Genomic DNA, 9,770 nt, shown 5'->3' on the forward strand with positions numbered 1-9,770 from the left:
TCACATAGCTCTACTCCTCTGTAAGAAAATGTTCCTTTTCTCTTCTTTTCTTTTCTTTTCTTTTTAAAAAAGACACATTTATTCAGCACCATGATCAGACGATTACATTTAGCAATCAACAGCATGGGTGAAAAAGGTCCACAGTAAAACCTTTTGTTGGAATGCTTTACACTTTCCACAGGACAGAAACTAAAATAACCTGTTATACAATTAGTCAAAAATACAGTCCTGGAGACTTTGCTCACACACAAGGCATATCTTCTTTGTAGCAGCTAGGCCCTGCCACCACTGGGCTTGGCTGAGTTCACAAATCTGTTGTAACCTGTAGCTTCCCGGTCACTACTCTGGCGCTCCTCTCCTGCTAAGCTTTGTTTCCTGACTGTAATTAGAACTTCCTGCCACTGCCATAGCCACTGCTGTTGCTGGAACCTCCATAGCCACCTTGGTTTCATGGTTTAGCAAAGTACTGGCCGCTGCCACCATAAGGGCCAGAGCTCCTGCCTCCAAAGCTTCCTCCCTTCATCGGTCCAAACTTTGAAGACTGATTGTTGTAACTGCCAAAATCATTGTAGTTTCCACCATTGTAGCTTCCGTCATTGCCAAATCCATGATAGCCATCCCCACTGTCACCATATCCACCACCACCATGGCTGCCACCAAAGCCACCACGACCACTGAAGTTCCCTCTTCGACCAAAATTGTCATTGCCACTAAAATTGCCTCCACGACCACCACCAAAGTTTCCAGTTCCTTTGACCTCTCTAGCTAGATAAAGCACTAGCCAACTCTTACTTCGACAGAGCCTTTCTTATGTCACAGTTGTAGCCATTCACAGTATGGTATTTCCGAATAACAGTCTTATCCCCAGAGTCATGGTCATCAAAGGTGACACAAGCAAAGCCTCTCTTTTTTCCACTGCCTCTGTCAGTCATAATTTCCGTCACTTCAATGTTCCCATACTGCTCAAAGTAATCTCAGAGGTGATGTTCTTCAGTGTCTTCTTTCATACCACCAAGGATCTTTTTCACAGTTAAGTGGGCACCTTGTCTCTGAGAGTCTTCTCTTGATACAGCTCTCTTAGATTTCACGACTCTTCCATCCACCTTGTGTGGTCTTGCATTCATGGCAGCATCCACTTCCTCCACAGTGGCGTATGTAACAAACCTAAAACCCACTGCAGAAGGTAGGCTGCGGGGCACGTTCGTTATCTTATTCCCTTCTGCTCTTTGATGCTGCCGAGGAAGCATCGCTGAAGGCTCTCATCACCCTGCTGTCATGTCCGAGTCTCCCAAGGAGCCAGAACAGCTGTGGAAGCTCTTCATCTGAGGGCTGAGTTTCGAAACAACCGATGAGAGTCTGAGGAGCCGTTTTGAGCAATGGGGAACACTAACCGACTATGTGGAAACGAGAGATCCTAACACCAAGAGATCCAGGGGCTTTGGGCTTGTCAAGAAAACGATTCTGACAGTATGGTTAAGTAGAGGGAGTAGAGATTTGGGTCCGTGGGTGAAGAGCTCCCTACACAAGCATAGGCATCTGAGCTGGAAAATCCTCAGGACATTGAGAAGAAGCCAAGAGTGGATGTTTAATCCTGTAACAGTATTGGAAAAGAGGGATGGTGAGAGGGGAATCCTTGGACTTGCTGGCCAACCAGCTTAGCAAATATGGTTTAGTGAGAAACCCTGTCTCAAGGGAAGAAGGCAGAGAGCAGCAGAGTCAGGCATCTGACATCACCCTTGATATTCATATACATACATGCGCGTGATCCACTCACTGTACACATCTACCTCTCTCTCTCTCTCTCTCTCTCTCACACACACACACACACACACACACACTCAACTAAGAAAAATAATACATGTACATGTAAGATAATGTAAAAATCATGACCTATGTGTAGTAAGAAATTTGGTTTCTTTAAATATAGAAATGTTACAGGAATGTTTTTGTTTGAATCCCAGGTGTATAATATGAGACTGCTTCAGAGTGTCCGCGACAGCAGACTATGATTTGCCTGAGCTTGGCAGGGGTGTGGTTTTGCCAGTGCAGATACTTCTTGCAAGTGTATGACGTTTGAAATTCTGGGGTATACTCCTGAGAGGGTATAAAAATGCCAGAGCCTGAGAAGGTTGGTGGCTGCTGCTTCTGATGTTGACAATGGTGGTGGTGGTGGTGGTGGTGGTGGTGGTGGTGGTGGTGGTGGTGGCGGCGGCAGCGGTGGCGGTGGCGGCGAAGGTGGTGATTGCTGGTTAATAATTGGAGACTCCATCAATGAAGGTCAGCATTGCATTTAGGAATTCGATGCCCCTAATCAGCAGGAACTAGTCTAATAAAACTGGTGCCCTCTTTCCCCTCTAGCCTTCTTTATATCCTACCTAGTTTTTGGGGGACTGGAATGAATAAGTATGGAGAATAGTGATAGAAAAAGAACCCATAAAGTAGCCAAAAGTCCAGGGCTATTCCTCTGAACAAAGTAGTCAAGTATGAGAAAGAGAAGTCAGTTGCATTAAGTAGACTGGTTGCTAGAAGATCAAGATGAATATTTAAAATGTACTTTGAAAGTGGTAAATGTCATATATTAATGGAAGTCTGGAAGTCAATAACACCGAATTTCATTCAACAGAAAGACTTCAATACATGCTCGTGTCTCCCCTAGTGACTTTATATCAGAATATTTATTATTCCATCACTTACTTAACAAAGGTGAGATCTTGTAAATAAGAACAAGAATCAACTTCCTAAAGCTAGAAACCTGTTAAAATTTGAACTGCTAGCCAACTTGTACATCCTTGAAGAAGCATGTCAAAGCTACAGCTGTCAGGGTTCAGAGGAATGTCAGTGCCTGATGTGTGTCAGATATTCCTGCCAAGAGATCTCTCTTCTTCTTTTTTTTTTTTTCTAAATCCAATTCATTGTGGAGAAAAAATAGCTGATGGGGAGGCTTGATTTATTACCTGTCAAGATTTGGGACCCTGTGTTTCCCTTGACCTCTGATTTAAACTACTTGAAAATGCAGCCTGCCTTACTTGCCTGAACAACTCCTGCCTTTACCTCTTAGCTGTGTGCTTTCCTTCCACTCTCTGGTTCTCCCCTCTGCAAAGACAGCTGGTGTGTATTCACTTCTAAGTTGTCTGGGTGCCCTACAGCTAGCGATTTGGAATGTAATGTAAGCTTAGTTGTTTCCTAAATATGATCTCTCAATGCTTAGGCAGATGAAGGAGGAAGGAAGGAAGGAAGGGAGGAAGGGAGGGAGGGAGGGAGGGAAGGAGGGAAGGAGGGAAGGAGGGAAGTAGGGAAGGAGGGAAGGAGGGAAGGAGGGAAGGAGGGAAGGAGGGAGAGAGGAAATATAGTTCTGAGTCATAGACTGTATAATAAAATGAGATACAAAGCACTAAAGCGTATGATAAGCACTAAACTGAAACAGAAGAGTTCTAACACCAGGAAGAGACAACAGTGAGCTGCTGCAGCAATCCGGTCTTCAATCAAGAATTTATAAACTGACAAGAAAGAAAGGGTGTGAGTTTGGGTGAGGTGGGAATGGAGTGGATCCAGGAGGAGTTGGGAGATGGTAAACCATGACCAGAATATACTGTATGAAAAAAAATCTATTTTAAATTTAAAGGAAAAGAATTTACAAGTGTATATGCATATGCAGTGCATATGTCACAGCAGAAAAAAAAAAAAAAACAAGACCCTGCCAGGTTAGTGCTGAGGCCTGGAGTAACTCCTGCCTCATCATATTGCCTTATAAAAAATATCTCATTCAAGTTCCATTCATTTACCTAAGAGTTTCATGAAGTCAATAATAGCTGAGTAGTATTCCATTTTGTAAATGTATCACATTTTCTGTATACATCCCTCTGTTGAGAGATGTCTGGGTTGTTTCCAGCTTCTGGCTATTATAAATATGACTGCTATGAACCTAGTAGAGCATGTGTCCTTATTACATGTTGGAGCATCTTCTGGGTATATGCCCAGGAGTGGTATAACTGGGCCCTGACTGAGATAACCTAGTCACAGAGGAACACACATGGTATGCACTCACTGATAAGTGGATTATTAACCCAAAAGCTCAGAATACCCAAAACACAATTCACAGATCATGTGAAGCTCAAGAAGAAGGAAGACCAAAGTGTGGATGCTTCAGTGCTTCTTAGAAGGGGGAACAAAATACTCACAGGAGGAAATATGGAGACAAAGTATGGAGCAGTGACTGAAGGAAAGGCCATCCAGAGACTGCCCCATCTGGACATACATCTCATATACAGTCACCAAACCCAGACACTATTGCAAATGCCAGGAAATGCTTGCTGACAGGATCCTGATATAGCTGTCTCCTGAGAGTCTCTGCCAGAGTCTGACGAATACAGAGGCAGATGCTCACAGCCAACTATTGGACTGAGCATGGGGTTCCCAATGGAGGAGTTAGAGAAAGGACTGAAGGAGCTGAAGGGGCTTGCATACTCATAGGAAGAACAATAATATCAAACAACCAGACCCCCAAGAGCTCCCAGGGACTAAACCACCAACCAAAGAGTACACATGGAGGGACCCATGGCTCCGGCTGCGTATGTGGCAGAGGATGGCCTTGTATGGACATTAGTGAGAGAAGCAGCCCTTGGTCCTGTGGGGGTTCGATGCTCCAGTGTAGGGAAAACCAGGGCAGGAAGGCAGGAGTGGGTAGGTGGTTGGGGAAGCACCCTCATAGAGGCAGGAAGGGGGAGGGATGGGATAGGGGATGTCCAGAGGGGAGACCTGGATAGGGGCTAACACTTGAAATGTAAAATAAAAATACCTTGTTCATTTCTCTGGCTATATAACAGATAAGCACAATATATAACTCAATAGGACTCATAGTTAATTTGAGTCAGAATCTAGATTTAATTTACTAAAATCTCTTATCCCAAAGGGGTCCAGAAGGCATAAATTTGTCTATGTGAATTCTCACATATAGAGATAATTAAAGCTGGACATGCACATTCAGATCACCAGGACAGCTCCTTACACCTCTGTGCTTTGGACACCTGGCCTTCTGCTCCCATTGGCTAGAAGGAGGCTTCAAGTCTAGAGTCTATCAACACCTGTGTGCCGTGCATGCCTCTCCATATGACTTCCTCCTATTTACTTCCTCAAGCCCTCTGGAAGGCCACATCATTCTTCTAAAATGTATATCTGATTAAGTCTAATGCCCCAGATAAATCTGTAGAGGATATATTTAGAAAATGGTGCCTGGTCCGGCTTGTTCCCAAGCAGCCACCATGTTCCCACTGTTCCTCAGCTCTGACTGAGGCTCCAGCTAGCTAGATGTGTAGGCCTTGGCACCCACAAGACACCAGCATGGGGCATGGCTCTGTCAATCCACCACACTGCATCCACAAAGCTTGACTGAACTCCAGACAATATGTACCATCCTCGAAGTACCTGGTAAGAATGAGACTCCTAAAGCTTAATGATTATCTAAAGGATTTATATATTTAGAAATGCTCAATCAACAAGATGCCCACACAATTAGAGTTGTTATCCAATATCTAACCTTTTGATAGAAGTTGCTACCCAGGACAGCTTTCAACCTATCCATGGTTCTCCATGGTCGATAGCCTCCTTCTCCTCCCCTTCCTCTATTTCTCCCTTCGCTTTCCTCTTTTTCTCTCCGCCCCTTCCTCTCTTTCTCTCCCAGCTCCACCTCCTTTTCTACTACTTAATCAGCAAACTCCACTGTGAATACAATGTAGCAGAATAAGTACCCTGCTACACAAATCAGTACAACTATTTGTCTAAACAAAAAGCAACTGTTGAAACATCAGTGACATACAAAAGTACTCTTTGTTTGCTTGACAAAAATCTACTGGCTAAAAGCAAGTTGCAAATTCCCACCTAAATATCAATGGTAGATTATGTAGTTATATAGGGCATTATTACCTTAGTGCTTGCCTTTAAAATACAGCCACACAGCATGCCTGTGAAGCTCCCATTCAGTGTGGATAACAGAGAAAACTCACAATGACACACAGGTGGGGTAAGTTCCAGCCCATTTGGCCGAGATCCCAAGCTGCTCACTCTGTAAATCTATCAACATTGAGTCCTCTGCTCTTGCATCTATGTGTTCAAATATCCTCCACTTCTATAATAAACACAGAGTTGAAAGAGAAAAACATTGTGTATTTTACCCTTTCTCCTTACCCTTCCACAAACCAGGTCAACTTAACTAAAGGGAGACCGTTCTTCCTAGCATTTCCCAAGCAGCATGATCCAGTTCCGACCATGAGAATTATCTCTCAGCACATTTTCTGCTGTTGCTAAATGACTTCTGGGTCTCTATTGCTTTTCCAGTGAGGATCTCTGGCTCAGTTATCAGTCTCTTAACTTACAGTTTTCCTCACTCACCCAGAGCCCTAGTTTATAGACCGTGAAAAGAGACCCAGGTACTGCCCTCCACATGTATGCAACTTTCTTCTCACAGGTACCACATGGGATGGTTACAACAAATGTATCCATCCTCCAATGATGAGTTCCCCAGGCAGATTAGTGAAAACTGTGTCCCCAGCCTAGACACAGAGAAGCTGATGCTCACAGGACCTTACTGAGAGCCTGATGAGTCTGCCACCATGCAACGTTTGCGTTCTTAAATACATTTGGCAGAGCCGAACTGACTTTTTAACTCCATTCCTTGTCAAGAAATCTATCGAGAAATGGTTTTCATGAAACTGTTTGTTGAGTGATCCTTCTTTTATGAGAATCTGTGGTGAGCTGGAAGCCCATTACTGCAAAAATTTCACAGTCAAGTTGTAAACACTCACACACACACACACACCACTCACAAAGAAGCATATAATAAAATATTAAAATGAAATATAATGTTTGACAGGAGGTGAGCACTTTTTAAAAGTTAATTTTCAGATGGCCACAGCTGGGGGCTTTCAGTTTTTCCAGACTTAATATAAATTCAAAGATCTCATTAAATTTACCATTACCAAGATGGCTTCTTCCTTCTTTAAGATCTGATTTAATAGTTTGTCAGGTAAATAGCTGAATTAAAACAATAACATTGCAATGCCCAAGCCCTAGGGTATATCTCTCAACAAGTAGAAGTCTCTAGAAGATAAACTGAGATTGGATAATCTTCCTATGCTTGGATGCTCTTCAGCCACAAACTCACTATTGATGAACTTACTTTACAGCGTGACTTGACTTCATGCCTGTAAAAAATAGAACCAGTGGACAGTTACTAATATATGCATAGGATTGCTTATAGCTAACATTATGGCTTTGTGCACATCACTTTGTTGAAGTGTTATAAGAATTTGAAAGCTAAAATGGTAGCTATTTTATTCATTCATTCATTCATTCATTTCCAATAGGTAAAACCAAGAACTAGGCCTACTGTAAGCCATAGTTAATTCAAAGACAAGCTCTGTATTCCTTTCTTCATCAGACCCTGACCATCCTGAGCATACTCCTCAGCAGGGTGATAACTCCCCCCTCTGGCTACATAACTTACAGGACCCAATGAAAAATTAAAATTTAGAGCTCATTATTTAGAATGTATGAAAAAGATTGAGCCACAAACTGCTGTCTTGAAAGTATTAAGCCAAATGAAGACACCTTCCAAATAGCTGCATAGGTCATAGGACTCTAAGGCTGACCCTGCTGACACCAAGGCAAACTGAAATCAATAATCCAAAACCTACTAATTGAATGAGGCTAAGACTTGGATTATTAAAAAGCTATCACTCTCCCAGAAGTATTGAGAAGTATGTGTGGCAGCTGCAATCCAAGTTAGACCTGCATAACTACTCTCTTCCACATAAATCATTCAGAGTAGAAAATGCACGCCCGTTAGCTTTCGGTGAAATAAGATAAACACTGTTTGCCCATACTACCCACTGAACACATTAATATGTACTTTTCCCAAATATAACACTATGATAGGCTTCAGACCATGGCATGAGGAAAGTTCATTCAAGAAGAGGGAAACCATCAAATTGGCTTGTAACTCTCAACAAACACACTCTATTTGTTCTATGATCCCTGCATGACATTTCAAAATAAGAAACTTCAGAAAGCTGGCTACACTGTAGCTGTCATAGCAGTGGGAGCTGGGGTTGGCACCTGGAGGATCATCAGTGAACAGCAGGTGTTTGTCAGTGGGCTGGGATCAAAGGTGTTTATTCCCAGGGAGGAATGATGACAGGCTATCTTTCCTCATCTTTTCAAAATCATCCTCCATCGTGACTCTCAACTCGTTCCTTGTGAGGCAAAAGTAATTTGCCTTCTTGTAATTCACACTTTGGTCTTGTAAGTCACACTTTTTGAGGCATGGTCTTGCGTACTCAGCTTAGCATGCAACGCTCTCGTAAAGCCAAACCTGGCATTAAGCACCTGGTTCTTCTGGCTCCTTCCCCAGATGCCTGGTACCCAACTTCATATTTTCATCTTAATGGAATTTTTTAGAAACTCATTCTTCTTGAGAATGCTGGAGGACATTTTTGAATCAGGGAATGCACAGCTTATACCATCATCTTAGGGGCTAAAGGTTCTTTTTTTTTTTTTTTACTTTTTTGAAAAGAGATTCCTCTCTCATACAATACATCCCAACCTCAGTTTCCCTCGCACTATACCTCCTACCCTCCCCACCTCCCCTCTCCCCCAGATCCAATTTCACTCCATTTCCTCTTCAGAAAAGGAGAGGGTCTCCAGGAGACAACAGCTAAGCAGGACAAAACAAGATAGAATAATACATAAGACAAGGCAATCAAAGCTGGACAAGGCAACCCAAAAGGAAGAGTCTCAAGAGCATCAAAACCATTAGAAAAACACCTGCTCCCACTTTTAAAAGTTCTACAAAGGCACTAAGCTAACAGCTATAACATGTAGGCAAAGGACCTGGTACAGACCCATGCAGGCCCCACGCTTGTTTCAGTCTCTGTGAGCCCATATGATTTGGTCAAGTCCTGGTGCCTTCCATCTCCTCTGACTCCTACAGTCTTTAATGCCCCTCTTCCTCGGGGTTCCATGATCACCTAGGGAAGTGACCCAACGGAGATCTCCAATTTAGACTCTATCTGCATAATATCTGGCTGTGGCTCTGCACACATTCCCATCTGCTGCCGGAGGAGGCCTTTCTGGTGATGTCTGCACAAGACACCAAACTATGCATATAACAGAGTATTGTTATTCTATTTTGTTACTCCGGTTTGTTTGTCTGTTTGTTTGTTTGTTTGGGTGGGTGGTTGTTTTCTGTTGTTGCAGTTTTGGTTTTGATTTTGGTTTTGCCAGTTATGTCTGGTTCTACCCTAGGTCTCTAGATTATCCTATCAAATTTAAATGAGAATTTATGAGAAATGAAAACATCTGTTCTACTAATACAGTTTTTTTTTAAATCAAGAATACTTTCATAATCATTGTCTTTAATAGCTCTGATATTTTAGAAATAAATGTTTCTTAAGTTGTGCTTTCTGGGTACTTTATCATGAATAAAGTTATTTACCCTTAATTAGTAATATTGGAACAGTAATCTGTCTTTCATGGGGAATATTATTTTACATTGCTTAGTTGAGGGGCTACCAAATTTCTCCAGTTTAATTATTTCTTGTATACACCTTGTAACTCAGAAACAGTCTCTGGGAAGACACTTTAAGACTATGAAAATATCTTACCCATCATTAAAATTTCCCCTAGATCTAGCGTCCATTGGTAATTTTTGCCTGGTACAGTGTTCATTGCATTGATTGGCCTGACCTAAAACATGACCGCCTCAATCATAGTCCACT

The 9,770-nt window shown here is 42.4% G+C and overlaps 1 pseudogene; it reads right to left on the reverse strand.

Annotated features, from left to right (window-relative positions):
- Nucleotides 1-385: 385 nt before the first annotated feature.
- Nucleotides 386-1,247, reverse strand: LOC114626085 (annotated as a pseudogene).
- Between the last annotated feature and the right edge of the window lie 8,523 nt (nucleotides 1,248-9,770).

This window comes from Grammomys surdaster, unplaced genomic scaffold, assembly GCF_004785775.1.
Source record: "Grammomys surdaster isolate TR1022 unplaced genomic scaffold, NIH_TR_1.0 66, whole genome shotgun sequence".
NCBI lineage: Eukaryota > Metazoa > Chordata > Mammalia > Rodentia > Muridae > Grammomys > Grammomys surdaster.